Source organism: Molossus molossus, unplaced genomic scaffold, assembly GCF_014108415.1.
Source record: "Molossus molossus isolate mMolMol1 unplaced genomic scaffold, mMolMol1.p scaffold_m16_p_4, whole genome shotgun sequence".
NCBI classification, from domain to species: domain Eukaryota; kingdom Metazoa; phylum Chordata; class Mammalia; order Chiroptera; family Molossidae; genus Molossus; species Molossus molossus.
This window is the reverse complement of record NW_023425377.1, coordinates 78590895-78610235: the sequence shown is the minus strand read 5'-3', so window position 1 is coordinate 78610235 and position 19341 is coordinate 78590895. Positions and strand designations below refer to the sequence as shown.

General features: G+C 50.2%; 1 long non-coding RNA gene across 1 annotated transcript; it reads left to right on the top strand.

Moving 5' to 3' along the window:
• The first annotated feature begins 1901 nt into the window (after positions 1-1901).
• Positions 1902-9401, top strand: LOC118616215. Its single transcript, XR_004956534.1, has 3 exons — positions 1902-1976; positions 4323-4426; positions 9364-9401. It is a non-coding gene; the product is annotated as an uncharacterized LOC118616215 (long non-coding RNA).
• The last annotated feature ends 9940 nt before the right edge of the window (positions 9402-19341 follow it).

Sequence of the window (19341 nt, the reverse complement as noted above, 5' to 3'; positions counted from 1 at the left end):
AGTGAATCGCCACTCTGTGGATAGGGTCAGGGCTCGACCAAAGGAAGCGATCGGGGCTGGAAGAGGTGGGGTGGGTGTGGAGGGGTGTCTGCCTGGGATGGGATGGTGGGATCCCTTCAGTTCAACAGTTTGGTTCACCAGTCATCTCAAAAGTTGCTCAGATGTGAGCCCCAATGTGGGTAGACACAAATGGGACATGAGTTTAAGATTTCTCTGAGGAGGGAGCAAAGCAACCAGGCCCGGAAGGATTTTCTCAATCCATGGGTTTGTTTATGAACGTCATTTAGGTTTTATCTCAAAGTTCACCTCCTCCAAGAAGCCTTCCCTGACCACCTCATCCATGGTGGGCAGAATAATACCCCCCCAAAGATATCCACATCCTGACTCCCAGAACCTGTGAATATGGTACCTTACATGACAAAAGGGACTTTGCAGGTATGATTAAATTATGAATTGTGAGAAGACTCTTTCATTTAAAGTTTAATGATTTCATTAAGTTAATAAGCATCAAGGAGGCCTGGTTGCTTGTGGTGATGTGTTACAGCAGCCATAGGAAACTCATACACCATTTCACTTTCCATAGTTGCCTGTTTTGTCGTCAGACCATTTATGAAGCCTGAAAGGGTTCTTTTTGTGTGATTATTGTTCATCTGCCCCACCAGACAGACAGTGATTCCTGTTAGGGCAGGAATCTCCTGTTTTGTTCTCTGATACATCCTCAGTGACTGAGCACATATCTGGGGTCATGCAGGAGGCAGTTTCTCTCTCTCTCTCTCTCTCTCTCTCTCTCTCTCCGTCCCACTTTATCTGAACAAAAATGGAAAAATGTCCTCGAATAAGGATAAAAAAAAAAAAAAAAAAGGACAATGCAGACTGGCTGGTGTGGCTCAGTAGTTGAGCATTGACCCATGCATCAAGAGGTCACCGGTTCAACTCCCCATCAGGGCACATTCCCAGGTTGTGGGTTAAATCCCCAGTGGGGGACATGCAGGAGGCGGCCAGTCAATGTTCTCTCTCATCGATGTTTCTATCTCTCTCTCCTACTTCTTTCCTCTCTCTCTAAAAATCAATAAAGAAAAAAAATTTTTTTTTAATAAATAAAAGGACAATGTAGCCGGGCATGGGGGAACATTTGGAAACTAGTGTGTGTGTAGAGGGAAAGAGGATTTGCAGCCTGGTCTTCAATCAGATAAACTTAGTGTGGGCTGTCCAGGGTACTCTTTTGCTCTTTTGCCCCAGACCTCTGTAGCCTGTGGAAACTGCCCCTGGTCCCCACGTGAGCCCTAAGAACACAGGAATGATTTGTGCGTTCCTAGAGGCCAGCACACAGGGTAAGCGCCCAACACTAAGCATTTTATTTTCTGAATAAAAGAACAACAGGGTCCGGCCAGTGTGGCTCAGTGGTTGGACATTGACCCATGCACCAAGAGGTCACCGGTTCGATTCCTGGTCAGGGTACATGCCCAGGTTGTGGGCCAAATCCCCAGTGGGAGGCATGCAGGAGGCAGCCAATTGATGTTCTTGCTCGTCGATGTTTTTCTCTCTCTCCCTCTCCCTTTCTCTCTCTCTAAAATCAATAAAGAAAAAAAAAAAAAGAATGAACAACAGGGAGTATCACGACAAGCAACCACATGATGTCACAAAGAAATTTTAACTAGCCGCTGCTGACCTCTAGGGGCACAGCACCTCCTTGGAACTTTTCCAAATCCAGAAGGCCCCGGAACCTTTGTTGCGAACTACCACAGTTGCAACTCGGGTAGGAAGACAACTGTATTAAGATTTTAACAGATGAGAATCGGACCCAATAACAAAAGCAAGCTGTGTATGCCGCAGCCAATACTGGACGCTGCAGGAAGTGACAGAACCGGAAGTACAAGGGACGACCGGGGAAGTTCAGCCAACATCGACCCTAACCCGTTTTCTTGTACATGTGAGAAGAGTAGGAGGCTAAGTTATGGGAGAGAAAAGTTTTAAAAGTAAGTGTTGGATGTCTAGGGCTTTATACCCAGGGTGGCAGATTTCGGGGCTCTGGCCAAGTTGCTCCTTTCTTTCTAGTCTAAAGGCCTCCCAATCACCTTCCGCGAGAGGTAGGCCTTCGCTAAACCTTCCCGGGTGGGTAGTACCCAATCACAGATGGGGGGGAGCGGAGTTTGGGATATTTACCCAATCACTTCCCTTGATAGGGTTTCCCGAAGGGAATTGGCCAATCACTTTCCTTGGGGCGGGGCTTCTTTTAAAATATTGTTCCTTCTGCACAGTTCACTTCGGGGACCGGGCTCTGCTAAGCCGCGCCCCTCCTGGGTCTGTAGCCAATCGCGTTCTTGCAGGGGTTAGCCCTTGGTAAATAGTCTTTTCTGCCCGCAGGGGCCGATCAACTTCTCTTCCCAACTCTGTTGGGGAAAAGCAGTACTCGGGTGGAGAGGGTCGTGGAAGGCAGGGTTTGGCGTTTGGAAGAGAGAGCTCTGGAATTCTGAGTACCTGTCATCACCCCACAGGAGAGTGTACTTCCAGAAAGGGAATGAACTCCCAGGCCTGGGAGTGCGTAAGTCCGAGATGTCAGTCAGCAGCCGGGAGCCCAGGGTTTGAGGTGGAGATGATGTTCTTTCTTGTGACAGTGCCTTCATCTTTTAAACACCTATGTTAGGAATGCAGCCCCAGCCTTTTCCCATTCCAGTGCAGTGTGCAGGACTCCGGGTCCATGAAAGTCCTTCCAACCTGAACATTCAACTGGAAACCATCTATTTCCATAATTTACTGGTAGATACTTCTGTGTGCCAGGCACTGCGCCAGGTGCCATGCTGATCAAATCCTTCAAAGTGGGCGAGTGGAAGAGCTAGGAAAAGCTAGGGAGTGGAAGAGTCAACCCCAGGCTCCTGGCTCTGAAATCTATGCTCCTAATCACTGTGCCACACTGTTTCCACCAGAGTGGAGTCTCCAGGTCTGAACCCTAGCTCTGCTATTCATGCTCTGTAACTCTGAGTGGCTGAAATCACCAGGGCTCAGTTTCCTCCTCTGTGAAATGGGTGTATCACTCTCTGTCTCATAGAGACTTTGAAAGCAGTAGAGCCCTGGCCAATTTGGCTCAGTGGTTAGAGTGTCCGCCTGCAGACCAATGGCTCACCGGTTTGATTCCAGTCAAGGGGCTGGTACCTCAGTTGTAGTTCGTCCTGGCCCTGGTTGGTCATCAATTGAGAGGCAGCCAATTGATGTGTCTCTCTCCCATCAATGTTTCTCTCCCTCCCTCCCACTCTATCTGATGATAAATGTAAACATACTCTCTGGTGAGGATTAAAACAACAAAAAACAAGAAAGCAGGAGAAAATGTTCCACGTGGTGCCTAGTGCACAGAACACAAAGTGCTCTATTTTCTGATTATCTGGTGGAGTTTTTTTTATAATCCAAACCCTCCTTCCCTATGTCTCCCATTTCAGGATCCTGTGCAGAAAGTTTTTTTGTTTTGTTTTTTATCCTCACCTGAGGACATTTTTGCATTTATCTTCAGATAGAGCAGGAGGGAGAGAGGGAGGATGAGAGAGAGAAACATTGATGTAAGAGAGACACATTTAGTGGTTGCCACCCACACGACCCCAGCTGGGGCCAGGGACGAACTGTAAACGAGGTACGTGCCCTTAGTGGGAACTGAACCCTGGACTCTCTGGTCCACGGGCCGATGCTCTAACCGCTGAGCCAAACAGGCCAGGGCTGCAGAAAGTTTTAATACAGCAGGTCTGAGGCTGCTGTCCTTAGAAAGGCCAGCTTACAAGGTTGGACTTTGGCTGCCATCTGGGAATTTGAATTTCAGGATGGTTTCCACTGTTTCCTGATAAGAATGGTTCTCAGGGCTTAACTGTGCAAACAATGTGGTTTATGCTGAGCACCTGCTCTCCTCCTGGAGTTTGGAATCTTGGTTTGTACTGGGCAGAGGTGCCTGCATGACCAACCCCCATTGAGAACTCTGCATGCTGGGTCTCCATGAGCTTCTCCAGGAGACATTTCACACCTGTTGTAACAACTCATTGCTGGGGAATGAGCACGTCCTGTGTGACTCCATTGGGAGAAGACTGTGGAAACTTGTGCTTGGTTTTCTTGGACCTGCCCCATGTGCCTTTTCCCTTTTCTGATTTTTCTCTGTAACTTTTTGCTGTAGTAGATTGTAGCCATGAGTGTGATTGTATGCTGAGCCCCAGGAATCCCCCTACCAAATCATTGCACCCAGGGATGGTCTTGGGGACCCTGACACAGCTCCCAGAGTCCCTTCCCTCTGCCCCGGGCCTACCCTGCATCACAAAGCAGCTCCCCTGACACTTTCTTCCTCCCCACAGAAATACTGCTCACCTGACTCTCATCCATAAAAGATCCCAATCTCAGGCTCCCCAAAGACTGGCAGACAGTACATGGTGCAGTTGAAGGTTCCATTCAACGTGAGGTGAGTGCCTCACGTGCCCACCCTCTCCCCCTAGTTGTGGCAGAGAGACCTGATGCCCAGAGTCCACAGAGAGTGGTTCATCACCGGCATTCAGACCAGGTCACCGTCCTGGCTCAGACGTTGACCCAGTGGGCAGGTGACTGCTCCAAGCCTTGCTTTCTCACCATTCAGGATTACTCTCCCTGCCGTGTTAGAGCTCCAGCCAGTGCCTGCACGGGGATGGGGCCCTGTACATACATTCACCTCTTTTTTTTTTTTTCCCTTAATATGAGGGTATGTTTATTAAAGCTGGGAACAGTGAAACAAGGAAGGTCTTAGCATAGAAGAAGCAACAGGAGAGCTTAGGGTGGGCTGCCTTAGCTCACTGGAAAGTCAGAGAAAGGAGGCCTTGGAGACACATTCAAGGGCTTAGCCAGAGACGAGCTGCCACTGTCTCGCTCCACTGGCTGAAAGTCTTGTGGGGACCCCTAGAGTTTAGAAGATGTGTGCCTGTGGAGGTAAATGGGGAAAGAACAAGGGGATGGGAATGGTGCAGGCTGCTCCCCAGGGGGAGAGTGTAGGTTGTGTCCTTTGTCTTGAGGATTTTATCTCTCTCTTCAGGCAGGAATCTTAGAAGGGGTCTCAGGGGAGGGTTTCAGCAGAATATTCATCAGTTTCCCAGGTGTGTATTTTCAGGGTCGAGGTCTCTACTGATTGGTCAGTGCCAGGACAGGGCATCATTAGTCACTGCAGCTGGTTCTGGTGTCACCCACCTGGTTTTGCTGCTTTTCTGGGTCTGAAGCTTGGGCTCCAGCAGAGGGAGGGCAGACAGGACTGGAACTGTGTGTGGACACTCGGGATTTGGAGGGCGCTCAGAGAGTTTGCTGAGTTGCAGCCACGCAGGCGGTGGCCATCTTACCCATATATTCACCTCTTCCAGCAGCCATGGTTGTTCCTACTTCAGGACCTTTGCATAAGCTGTTCCCTCTGCCCAGAACACTCTCCTTTTGTTCTCACATGGCTGGCTCTTCACCCTTGAGGTCTCGGATTAAATCACACCACCTCACAGAGCTCCTCTTGATCCCCCATCTAACCCATCCATTATTCCCCCTCACGGTTCCCTTATCTTGTCCTTCACACTAGTTTTGAATTACCATATCTTACTAGTTCCAAGCCTCATCGTCTTTCACATTTTAGCATAACTTGAAATCAGGTACACCTGATAAAGATGCCTTGGTTCAGTGAAATTCAGTGTGTTTACATATTGTTGATCTGTTTATTTTCTGTCTCCTTTCTTCATTCTTTTAACTTTTCATTCAGCATTCATTTATTAGGCATTTGCTGGGTGCCGAGGCCAAGGCTGGTTGCCAAGGGTGCTGTGAGGATCAAGACTGACAAAATCCCTGACCCCATGCACCCCACAGTCTGATGGGGAGTGGAGATAATAAACAACAGCAGGTGTATGTGGGACACATAAATCAATCACGAGAGAGTGACTGGACAGGGCCAGGAAAGAGAGAGTGCTTAGCTGGGGTCCAGGAAGTGTCAGAGGAAATGCCAGTGGAGCTGGGGTCCGAGGATGAAGGGTGTCATGGGCTGTGGGAACCACAAGAACAAAGGCCCAGAGGTGGGGCCAGGCTGGGGTGTTTATAGGAACGGCCAGGAGGCTCGCACGCTGGGTTGGGAAGCACAGGGCTGAGCAGGAGGGGCTAAGGTGAGGCAGGTGGCAGGAACTCTGCCTTGTTCCCTGGGGCTTCCCTCCTGGTGGAACCTTCCCTCATGAGGTCCAGGAGCCCCCATTTCTCCTTCCCCCCGAAAAAAAGGTTTGGGGGATGTGTCTATAGCAGCATTATTTATAAAGGTAAAAAACTAGAAACAACCCAGATGTATGATAATAGGGTACTCAGTGAACAAGCTACTGTACAGTGGAATCATATATAGCCAACAACAGTCACATTTTTACTTTAATTGTCACCCCAAGGGTGGTATTAGGATTTGGGAAAAGGACAAGGAGAGCTTACAATTTTTTTCTTCACATACTTCTATACTATTTGAGCATATTTTTGCCAAGTTTTTTTTTTTCTTGGGTTGAAAAATCAGATTTGGGCCCTAGCCAGTTTGGCTTAGCGGTTGGAGCATCGGCCTGCGGTCCGGAGAGACCCAGGTTTGGTTCCCGCTGGGGGCACGTACCTCGGTTGCAGTTTGTTCCTGGCCCTGGTTGGGTCTTGTGGGTGGCGGCTACTCGATGTGTCCCTTTCACGTCGATGTTTCTCTCTCTCTCTTTCTCCCTCCCACTCTATCTGAACAAAATATCAAAAAATGTCCTCGGGTGAGGATTAAAAAAAATCAGATTTGGGCCCTGGCTGGTTTGGCTCAGCAGTTAGAGCATTGGCTTGTGGACCAAAGAGTCCCGGGTTCAATTCTGGCCAAGGGCATGTACCTTGGTTACGGATAGTCCCCGGCCTTGGTTGGGGTCATGCGGGTGGCAACCAATCGATGTGTCTCTTTCACATCGATGTTTGTTTCTCTCTCTCTCTCTCTCTCTTCCTCCCATTCTATCTGAAGATAAATATAAAATATCCTCTGGTGAGGATTGAAAAAAAAAGGTAGCCCAGGATGCTTTGACTCAGCAGTTAGAGCATCAGCCTGTGGACCAAAGGACTGCAGGTTTCATTCCTGGTCAAGGGCATATACCTGGGTTGCAAATTTGATCCCTAGCCCCGATCTGAGTCATGTAGGAGGCAGCGAATCAATGTGTCTCTCTTACATCAATGTTTCTCTCTCTCTCCCCCTTCCTCCCTCCTACTCTACCTAAAATATATATATATATCCTGGGTTGAGGGTTAACAACAATAACAAAAAGTATGTCTTTTAGTTATTTACTGTTTTAACAACAGCTTTATTGAGATACATTCTGCATACCATACAGTTCACCCTTTTAAAGTATACAATTAGTGTTTCTTAGTGTATTTGCAGTGTATTAAACTACCACCTCTAATTCCAGGACATTTCATCACCCTAAACATAAGTCCTATCTGCATTAGCAGTCACTCCCCCTCCACCTCCCCCTACCCTCGGCAATTAGTAATCTACTCTCTGTCTCTGTGGATTTTCTGGACATTTCACATAAATGGAATCACACCCATTTGGCCTTTCATATCTGCTTCTGTCACGAGTGATATGTTTTCAAGGTCCATCCACACTGTAGTCTGTGTCAGAGCTTCTCTCTTCTTCATGGCCGAATAGTATTCCAGTGTGTGGATGGACCTCGTCCACTGATGGGCATTTGGGTTGTTAGCAGAAAGTGATTTTTTTTTATTGAATTGTAAAGTTATGTGTATATTTAGATTTTAAAGACCAGATGAACTTTGGCAAAATATTATAAATTGGCCTTTCTGGTGAAGAATTTCAGGTGAATAAATAACTAGGATTATAGTTTGGCTGGTGTGGCTCAGTAGTTGAGCACTGACCCATGCACCAAGAGGTCGCCAGTTCGATTCCCGGTCAGGGCACATGCCCAGGTTGTGGGCCAAATCCCCAGTGCGGGGCATGCAGGAAGCAGCCAGTTGATGTTCTCTCTCATTGATGTTTCTATCTCTCCCTCTCCCTTCCTCTCTCTTTAAAATCAATAACAGAAAAATAAAATAACTAGGATTACATATATATTTATACATAAATATACATGCGGTAAAAAATGGAATTGAAACATTATGGCAGGATTAACACTAGAAAATTGGTCTACTGCTCTTCTCTGTCCTGAGCCCCTTCTGCTTCTTTCTCTAACTAGTCCCCAGAGTGGTGCCTCCATTTTGCTCATTCTCTTAAACACCTTGATTGAACACTTACTGTGTGTCAAGAACTGTTTGAAGCACTGCACACTCAGCAGTGAATAAGACAGGAACCTACAGCACAACTGGGGAGGCAGTTAGTAAGGCAGTAGAGGCCCCTGTGTGCATGGATATGCAGCACTGACTGGAGCTTGAGCTGTGAGGAAAGGCTTCCTGGGGAGGAGATACCTGAGTTGGGTATTGAAGGATGAACTCACTGAACTAGAGGCCAGTGGGGGCATTCCAGGAGGAATGAAGTACGAAGGTATGAAGATGAAAAGCCATGGTGACTGAGCAAGTGTAAGCAGAGGGTGTGTGGGATGGAAAATGGGCAGAAACCTTGATTACCAAGGGCAACAGGGAGCCACAGAAGATTTTAGAGCAGGGGAGACACTTGATCAGCACAGCAGGGAGTTTGGGGGTGGTAAAGGTTGTGGTTTAGCAGGGGGTCTAGGAGCAGGGAGGCAACTGAACGGACAGGATCTGCAAAAGAGCACCCACTCCTGGCCCTCCAGCACTCACAGGCCCCAAAGCCAAGAGGAGGGCAGGGAGCTGGGAGCAGAGCATGGGCACCTTGGCAGTGGTGGGGCTGGGTTTCAGTAAAGGAAACAGATCTGATGGCAGCTCCAGGTAGGGCCCAGGGGTGGGGAGCTCGTCATACATATGAGCCACTGTCATCAGTACATTTGTCATTCCACTTAGATGAGGAGATGGAGGCCCAGGAAGAAGTCACTTGCCCATAGCCAAACAGCCATGGGTGCAAGGTGAGCCCAGGGTCTGCCCCCCTCGTTTTTGTTTTTTTTTAATCCTCACCTGAGGACATTACTTGATATTTTGTTCAGATAGAGTAGGAGGGAGAGAGAGAGAGAGAAACATCGACGTGAAAGGGACACATCGAGTGGTTGCCACCCACACAACCCAACCAGGGCCGGGACAAACTGCAACCGGGGTACGTGCCCTTAGCGGGAACCGAATCCGGGTCTCTCTGGACTGCAGGCCAACGTTCTAACCACTGAGCAAAACCGTCCAGGGTGGGTTTGCCCTTCTTAAGCATTGTGTTATGTGGCTTTGAGTTTATTTTTTTATTTTTTTATCCTCACCTGAGGACATTTTTTCATTTTTTTTGTTCAGGTAGAGTGAGAAGAAGATAGAGAGAAACATTGACGTGAAAGGGACACATTGAGTGGCCGCCACCCACATGACCAACCAGGGCTGGGGACAAACTGCAACCGAGGTACATGCCCTTAGCGGGAACTGAACCCCGTTCTCTCCGGACCGCAGGCCGACGCTCTAACCGCTGAGCCAAACCGGCCAGGGCTGGCTTTGAGTTCAGACTTGGAGCCTGGCACAGGTGCCTTGCCTGCCTGGGTGGGGGTTTCCATCAGTCAGTTTTCAGAAGTGGAGTTGCTGGGTCAGGGAGCATGTGAGTTCCATTGTAATGTGCCCTGCCAGTAGTTTGCCAGAAGGGAACCAGCAGAAATGACCAACCCCACTCTCCCGGCCTCATCCCTGGCTCAGCCCTTCTGGAACTGTCCAGAGGTGGGCTTCAGGGACAAAGCATGGTGGGCGACCGCTTGCCTCTCCCCGCGCACCATGAAGAACAGGAAGGTGGCTGACCCTGCACCCTGGACACCTGTCACCTTCTCTCTAAGCCAGTTAAGTGTGTTGTATTCCAACATAGAGGACCGTGACTGCGCCCCACCCAGGCCCTTCACCAGGTCAAGGGTTTCACATCCAGCTCTAGCTAGAGATCCAGGCAGGAGGCTTTGGCACCAACCAGAGTCACACCAGACAAACACGAACATCCTCTGAGGCCAGCGGGGGCAGTGAGGGCTTCAGCTGAGGGACTCTCTCTCCTGTTCCCCCACCCACCATCCCTTCTGACCTCGAAATCCCCAGCTCACACTGCCACCCTCCTGGCACGGAGTTCAGAGGTGCGACATCTTTGGAGCAGCTTCCAGCTGGCCTTCACAGTCCTCTCTTGGACAGTCCTTGAGACATCAGCCATGTTTTGGGGCATGTGGGTAAGCCTACCCACTCCTGGTTGGCTCTTTCCCTTCTCACCACAAAACCATCTGGGACCAGTAAAAGGAACCCACCCATCTGGCCTGGGCGCCTTCTCTCTGCCAGGGTCTGAGGAGAGGCACGGAACCATGCAACTCAGCCAGTCCTCGACTCCTGCCTCAGAAACCACACAATAAATGTGTTGTTTAGTATGTGAAGTGTGGGGATATTTGTTATACAGCAGTCGATAGCTAACATGGTCATGTAATCGGTAAGTCTGTTCCCAAGCTCACATTCTTTTCAAGATTGCCAGGTTTCCATTCATGTAATTCTCTCCCATCCCAGCACTTTCTAGTTGAAGGTCCTGTGCCACCAGCAGACTCCTTCACAGCCTTGTCTTCTCTCCCGCCCTTTCCCGGTGCATCTGACGTCAGCCCTGCTCGCTCGTGTGTGCGCTCGCGCTCTCTCTCTCTCTCTCTCTCTCTCTCTCTCTCTCTCTCACACACACACACACACAGCTTTTATTTGGCACTTGATAATGACGTTTTGTGTTTTTGACTGTCAGAGTTTGAGGGTCCACTTTCCTATGACAATTTTCCTACTTAGATATGACAAACAAAGAGGCGACCTGGGATCCAGCCAGGGCTTCTGATGACTTGGGGGGCCTCATATCACTGCTCCATGGCTGTGAAGACAGGACCCGGGGGTCCTGGCTTTGAAGCCCTGACAGCTGTGGACTGAAGCCAGCTTGTAGTGGCAGCTGCTCAGAACTGACACATGGCACACGGACTCTCAATCCTGCATTCAGCACATCATATTTGTGGCTTGAAATTGGCCACGATGCCCTGGCTGTTTTTGCTCAGTGGTTAGAGTATTGGCCTGTGGACCAGAGAGTCACGGGTTCGATTCTGGTCATGGGCATGTACCTCAGTCGCGGTATGTCCCCGGCCCTGATTCGGGTCATGCAGGAGACAACCAGTAGATGTATCTCTTGCACATTGATGTTTCTCTCTCTCTCTCAAAAAAAAAAAAAAAAATTTTTGGCCACGACAGGAGTATTTCCACCTTGGAAATCCGTGAATGATACAAGTCAGTGCCCCAAGCCAGAGATCCTGTTGTGAAGAATCGATCAGTGGACCGCATCTGTCTTCCCCAGCTTAGCATTGTGAACATGCCTGGGCTGCAGTGCAGTCAGAGACTCCCAGTTAAAGCGAGTCATCCAAGCCCTGGCCAGGTTGCTCAGTTGGTTAGATATATCCTGGTTGTGGGTTTGCTCTCTGGTCAGGGCACATACAAGAAGCAACCAATGAATGCATAAATAAGCGGAACAACAAATCGATGGTTCTTTCTCTCTACTCCCTCCTTCCTCTCTCTCTAAAGTCAATAAAGAAATATCTTTTTTATACCTGGCCAGTTTGGCTCAGGGTTTAGAGCGTCAGCCTGCGGACCAATGAGTCTCGGGTTTGATTCCAGTCAAGGGCACGTACCTCAGTTGTAATCCATCCCCAGCCCTGGTTGGGGTCATGAGGGAGGCAGCCACTCGATGTATCCCTTTCACATCGATGTTTCTCTCTCTCTGTCTCTCTCTCCATCTCTCTCCCTCTCACTCTATCTGAACAAATATGGAAAAATGTCCTCAGGTGAGGATTAAAAAAAATAATAATAAAATAAATAAAAAGTCATCTAGTTTAAGGAGTTGTGAAAAGAGAAGGAATAGGGAAGGTGAAGCCTCTCGGGTGCATTTTGATTTATTCTTTCAGACTATTTCTTGTACTTCTGTCATTTTTGATCCACCGTAATTTTTGCCATGCATATGCACCGTCTGTTACTATTATTCACTAACTATTATTAAGTATTAACCTAACTCCACTGTAAAACTTGGCTTAGTAAACTACAGTCCATGCAAAACCTGGCCCATGACCTGTTTTTGTAAATAAAGTTTTATTGGCACACTGGCTTGCACATTTGCATGCATATCATGCATGGCTACTTCTCTCCAGTGGCAGAGTTGAGTAGTTACCTCATGGCATGCAAAGCCAACATGGTTATGAAGAAAGCTTGCCAGTCCCTGTGTGGGTCACCTAGCTCAGCTCCACAGCCTCAGGGAAAGGTGGCCAAGAAATTCCCCTTCCAAATTTTTAAGCTCACACTGTCCCTGCAGCTGTCTTGGTTGTGGTCACCTCTAGGGAAGGGGCCAGTTTTCCTCTCCTCAAGTGACATGTGGATGGAGTACCTAGAGTCCAATGATCAAGTAATAGCATCAGCCAACATTTGTGCAGCACTTAGTACTGGCCACATTGTGCTAAGCTCTGTATACAAACTCACTTGTTTAGTTTCCCAGTGCAAGTGTAGTAATCCATTTGCTCCTTAAAAAAAAACATTTATTGAGCACTTACTGTGCCCAGCTCTGTTTTAGGCACTGGGGCTACAGCAGGTAAAGAAAAACAGTCTCCGCTCATAAAGGTGACATTCTTTTTTTTATCCTCACCTGAGGACATTTTTCCATTATCTTCAGACGGAATGGGAGGGAGAGAGAGGAAGAGAGAGAGAGAAACATTGACATGAAAGGGACACATCGAGTGGCTGCCACCTGCACGACCAACCAGGGCCAGGGACAAACTGCAACTGAGGCACACGCCCCTAGCGGGAACCAAACCTGGGTCTCTCTGGACCCCAGGCTGACACTCTAACCGCTGAGCCAAACCGGCCAAGGCAGGGTGACATTCTTATAGGAAGATGGGGGATGATAGAGTAAACATATCTATGTATAATGAAATAAAAACAAAATAAACAGACACTGGAGGTGCTGCCGATGATGAAGGAAATAAAGCAGGGTGAGAGCTCTGAGAGGGTGGGTGCCTTGAGGTGTGTGCCCGTGTCTCCGAGTTACCTAGTGCTGCATAACATGATCCCAAGTTAGTAGCTAAAACCACCGGAGTTACATGGTTTGGCTGGGTTCTCTGCTCCAGGGTCTCACAGCAGTAATTGAGATGTCAGCCAGGGCTGGGGTCTCCTCTGAAGGCCTGATTGGGACAGGTCTGCTTCCAAGCTTACTCATGGGGTTGCCCCAACTCCTTGCCTACAGACCTCTGTCTGCTGGCTTTTAAAGACCAGCAGAAGAGCTCAGTCTCCTGGGAGTGACATCAATTTTGCCACGTTCCACTGATTAGACGCAGGCCTCAGGTCCCAGCCACATGCAAGGGGAGGGGATTGCACATGGTGTGACCACCAGGAGGCTGGGGTTTTGGGGGGCTAGATTTTCAAGGGTAGGTGTCATGTTGATGACTATGTCCCCAGCAGCTAAGACCATCCAGGCACTTAGTGGGTGTTCAATAAATGTTTGTGGCTTGACTGAGCGGGCGTCTCCCCATTCACAGATGAGGGAACGAGGCCCAGGGAGGCCCTTGGTTCTGCCTGCGTTCTGTCACCACTTCCTAGTCCTCCACCTGCCACTGGTAGTGTTTCGTTAATTCTTCTTTTCCCTTCAGGCTTTTTGTTTTCTTTATTGATTTTAGAGAGAAGAAGGGAGAAGGAGAGAGATAGAAACATCAATGAGAGAGAATATTGACTGGCCGCCTCCTGCATGCCTCCCATGGGGGATCAGGCCCACAACCTGGGCACGTGCCCTGACCAGGAATCGAACTGGCGACCTCTTGGTGCCTGGGTCGATGCTCAACCACTGGGCAGCACTGCCCGGGCTCCTACACTTCTTTCTCCCACCCCATGATCTGGAAGCAGTTTTGCTCTTGGACCCCAAAACCCTTGTGGTGGTTCCCAGGGCCGAGGGAGCAGAGGGACAGCAATACATTTGGGGTCTGTTGTATGTGCAGATTCTCCTGGGCCTCTGTCTGCTCCTCCACCCCCTGCCCTTCCTTCTTCTCCCCTGAAGCCACCCACCCCCCACTTATTATCTGGAGACTACCCTTCCCCCATCACTGCTGACAGTCCCCTTTTCCCATGAGCCCGTGTCTGTCATCTGGTTCTTGGGAGCTGTCAGGCCTCATCCAGAATCTCCATCAACTTCCCTGGGACCTGCCTGGCTGCTGGAGCACATCGGAGGGACTGGGGTGGAGGGACTGGGGTGGCGGTGCTGCCCCTCCTGCTGGAGCCCTGCTGCCTGAGCCTGGGCTTCACAAAGGGGAGGAGGGGCGGCTCTCAGGCAGGCCAGGCCCTGCACCACACCCCCTCCACACCACAGCTCCTGCCTACCCCTTGGGCACATGCCCAGGGCTGCCCGTGGAGGGAGGCGCCGAGGGTTCAGCTAGTGAAGGGCAGGACCTGGGTTTGTTTGTTTGTTTATTTATTTATTTATTTATTTATTATTCCTCACTCAAAGATATTTTTCTACTTATTATAAGACAGAGTGGGAGGAAGGGAGGGAGAGAGAGAGAGAGAGAGAGAGAGAGAGAGAGAGAGAGAGAGAGAGACATCCATATGATAGAGCCACATCTACCAACCGGTTACCAACCTCATGACCCCACCAGGGCCCGGACGAACTGCAACCAAGGTACGTGCCCTTGACCGGAATTGAACCCGCAACTCATTGGTCCGCGGGGTGATGCTCTAACTGCTGAGTCAAACTGGCCAGGGCAGGACCTGGGTTTAAAACTGCAAGGCTTGCCCTGGCCGGTTTGGCTCAGCGGTTAGAGCGTTGGCCTGCGGTCCTGAGAGACCCGGGTTCGGTTCCCGCTAAGGGCATGTACCTTGGTTGCAGTTTGTCCCCGGCCCTGGTCGGTCGTGCGGGTGGCAGCCACTTGATGTGTCCCTTTCACATAGATGTTTCTCTCTCTCTCTCTGTTCCTCTCTCTCCCTCCCACTCTACCTGAACAAAAAATGGAAAAATGTCCTCGGGTGAGGATAAAAAAAAACTGCAAGGCTCTGCCCTGGCTGCTGTGGCTCAGTTGGTTGGAGCGTCGTCCTGTACACCAAAAGCTGGCAGGACACATACCCAGGTTATGGGTTCAGTCCCTGGTCCACACGTGTGTGGGAGGAAGCTGATCTTTCCCACATTGGTGTTTTTCTTTTTTTTTCTTTTTATCCCCACCTGAGGACATTTTTCCATTTTTTGTTCAGATAGAGTGGGAAGGAGAGAGAGAGAGAGAGAGAAACATCGACGTAAAAGGGACACATCGAGTGGCTGCCACCCACACAACCCAACCAGGGCCGGGAACAAACTGCATCCAAGGCACATGTCCTTAACAGGAACCGAACCCGGGTCTCTCTGGACCTCAGGCCAACTCTCTAACCACTGAGCCAAACTGGCCAGGGCACATCGGTGTTTTTCTCTCTACCTCTTTCTAAAACAAAAATATAAAAATAAATCCTGGTCAGTGTGGGCCAGTGGTTAGAGTCGCGGCCTGCACATCAAAGGATCACAGATTCAATTCCAGGTCAAGGGCACGTACCAGTAGTGAGTTCAACCCCCAACCCCGGTTGGGGTGCATGCAGGAGGCAACTACTTGATGTGTCTCTCGTATTGATGTTTCTCTCTAAAAATCAGTGGGAAAAATGTCCTCGGTATCCAGCCGGTGTGGCTCAGTGGTTGACATGCACCCAGAGGTCGTGGGTTCGATTCCCAATCAGGGCACTTGCCCAGGTTGTGGGCCAAATCCCCAGTGGGGGACATGCAGGAGGCGGCCAATCGATGTTCTCTCTCATTGATGTTTTTATCTCTCTATCCCTCTCCCTTCCTCTCTCTCTAAAGTCAATAAAGAAAAAAATATTTTTAAAAAAAATGTCCTCGGTTGAGGACTAAAAATAACAATAATACTAGGAAAATAAAAATAAAACTGCAAGGCTCCAAGCCTATATACACCTTTGATCACCATACCCTGTTGACTGGGAGCCTCCAGGGACTGGGCTGGGCTTCCCCAATCAGGGCTATGCCTCTCCCTTCACTCTGGGACCCCTGAAGGCAGGCTCATGCCTCCTCCATCAGGCTGGGGTCCTGAGCCACGACCACGTTTCCTCCATTAGACTGGTAACCCTTGAAAGGAAGTGTGTATTTCTTCCATCAGACCAGGTACTTCAAAGGGCATGATAGGTTTATGTCTCCTTCCTCAGCGGTAGGGCCATGTCTCTCTCATCACACTGGGTGCCTCAGAGGGTAGGGTCATGCCTCCCCTGAGAGCCTAAGACATGCACACATTGATCATGTCTCTCTCATCAGACTGCATTAAGGTATGACTGTGTCAAGGAGCTGCTGGGGGCAGAGATTGTCTCTCCTGTCAGACTAGGAGCTCCTAAGGCAGGGTCATGCCTCCTCCATCAGATCAGCAGTGAGCCATCCCTTCCTGGTCCCCTCTGTCCTGGTACTTTGGCTCCCATCCCCACTCCAGACTTGATGGTCAGCAGGGGTGTCGGGGGGACAGAAGGGAAGGCACAGCCCCCAGCCAGGGTCCCCATCCAGCTCCTTCCTGAGGTCCCATCCACCCTAAACATATATTGAGCGCCTCTTTGCTCCATACACTGGAATATGACTCAGCCCTGAAAAGGAGTGAAGCACTGTCACTGACTACAACGTGGATGAACCTTGAGAACATGATGCTCAGTGAGAAAGGCCAGATGCAAAAGGCCACACAGTATGTAATTCCATTTATGTGAAGTGTCCAGAACAGGCAAATCCACAGTGACAGGAAGTAGATTCATGGTTACCATGGACTAGAGATTTGGGGAGAATAAAAAGTTACTGCTAATTTGGTAATAAAATGTTCAAGAATTAGATAATGGTGAAGGTTACACAATCTTCTGGACATACTAAAACCCACTGAAATGTACACTTTAAGTGGGTAAATTGTAGGGTATGTGAATTATATATTTAAAAAAAGTGCCCCCTCGCCCTGGCTGGTGTGGCCCAGTGGTTAGGTGTTGTCCCGTGCACCAAAGGGTTGCCAGTCAGGGCACCCAGGTTATGAGCTCGATCCCTTGTGCGGGGAGGGTAGGAGGCATCAGATGGATGTGGCACTCTCACATTGATGTTTCTCTTCCTCTCTCTCTAAAAATCAATAAACTCTTCTTTGAAAAAAAAGAAATATATATATATTTTTAAATGTGCCCCAAACAATGCCAGGAAATAAGTGCTCAACAGAGGTTAGCTGTTAAGCTCCCATTTCGAAGATGGGAGAACAGTTCAGATCACTACCCAAGGTCAGGCGGGCTAAGCCCCACCAGGGAGGGCCCCCCTCTTTAACTCCTTGAGGGAAGAGAGGTCGCCTGCCTCAGCCACCCACCTCCTTCCCTTTGTCCACCCAGTAGCCCCCCTGGGGGCATTGCTCCAAGGTTCCTTCCTCTCCAATCAGAAAGCCAAAACCTAAGAGGTTATGTGGCTCTACAGGTCACATCTCAAGGTCGCAGGACCCTCAACCTGGCTGTTTTCCAGTCCACCTCCTGCAGCTCTTCCCCACACCCCCTCCCTGCTCCTTGCCTTGGGTGGAGGGGTAGCCCCAGGAGAAGCCAGCTCAAAAGCCCAGGAAAGTCAAACGGCCGTTTGATTCCGCCTCCGGGGCCTCTCATTGCTATTCCTGACACAAACTGTAATTAGAAGGCCCCTTTCAAATATTTATACCTCAGACGCCGGGTATTTATCAGACTGGGTGAGGACTTGGATGTGATGAGATCTGTCATCAGCTCGTCCCAGAGCCTGAGCAGAGCCCAGAATTACCTGGCGGCTGACAGAACACAGGGCTATTACCTGCTGTGCTCAGGGACAGTCCCCAGGGATGCTGCCTAGTCTCTGGTCAGAGTGGGCAGGTTGGGGGTTGGGAGGCTGAATGAATGTGCTTCTGAAGGAGGACTGAGTTCAACAGGTTTGTTGGGCGACACAGCCAAAGCAGGAAAGAGGACACAGGGAAGCAAGCCCCTGCTGCTGTTAGATGCTTTGCCTTGTCAGCTGTGGACCTCAGTTTTCCCATCTGGAAAATGGAGCCAGCAGTGGGAGAACCATTGATTCCATTGAGACTCTGGTGGGTCTCTAATGCCACCCCAAGCCAGGCCACATCATGGCATCCAGGGAGAAATGAGCTGTGGAGTGGCTCTGAGCAAGTCCTTCCCCCTCTCTGTGCCTAGTTTCCCCATCAGGGAAAAATAACTCAACTTTCTCTGGCAATCCTTCCTCTAGCTCCTTGGGGTTTACTATTAGAAGCCCCATTTTTCAAGCCAGGAAAGCAAAGTGCAGACAGCGTGGACATGGCCCCAGCCCCACTGTTCTTCCCTGGGGGCCGCTCACAGCACTGTTGGTTCTGACTTAGGTTTGGTCCTCCCTCCCCTCCAAGCTATAGGCACCCGCCCACCCTGGGGGGCTGGGAGAAGGAAATCTGGGGTCCCATCCTTCCTGACCGCCCCCTTCTTACCCCAATATTAGGGGAACTGAGCAAGCCCCCTTATGGGGAAAGAAAAAAATGCGTTTGCTCTGATGAGGTCAGAAGCTCCATGTGCCTCTTACTCCCCCCAACCTCTAGTGTCCTCGCCCCCAGACAGCTGCAGCTGCCAACAGGCAGCCAGGCCAGGCGACCCCTCTCCTTTCTGTCCCCCTCCCTGCCTCCACCCCCAGAAGCCACAAAGGGACAGATGCTGAGGACACTCGCCAGGCACAGATACCATCTCCCTTCCCCTGGCCAGCTGCCTCAACCCTCTTCCCCCATCCTGCAATTTGTCCCCCTAGGGAGCGGGGTACCGAGAAGACCCTCTTGGGGGAGGGGAAGCCAGATCCCTGTCCCTTCCATTGCCTCCCTCCCTCTTCAGCGGCGTCCATCTCGCTGCGGGTGACCTCTGCAACAATTCCCACCCCTCCAATCTCCTGGTCAGTTTCGCTGCCGGATCCTGGTTCAATTTGAACCCTCAATAGTGGTCACTCTCGCCCCCTCTGCTGGTCAATTCGCCCGTCTCGTGGTCAAGTCCAGCCCCCCATTTCCCGGCCAATTTCCACCTCCCTCCCTCTCCCCCACCCGCCTCTGCACCTCTCACACTCCTGAAGGTCAGCCCCTGTCGGCTCCCACCTCCCGCGCTCCTGCTCGCGCCGGCCAGCCTCTGCCCTCCGGGCCGCGTTCCTTCAGCTGCCGCGGCCTCGGCCCGAGACGCCTGCCTCGCATCCCCCTCCCTGCGTGGGCA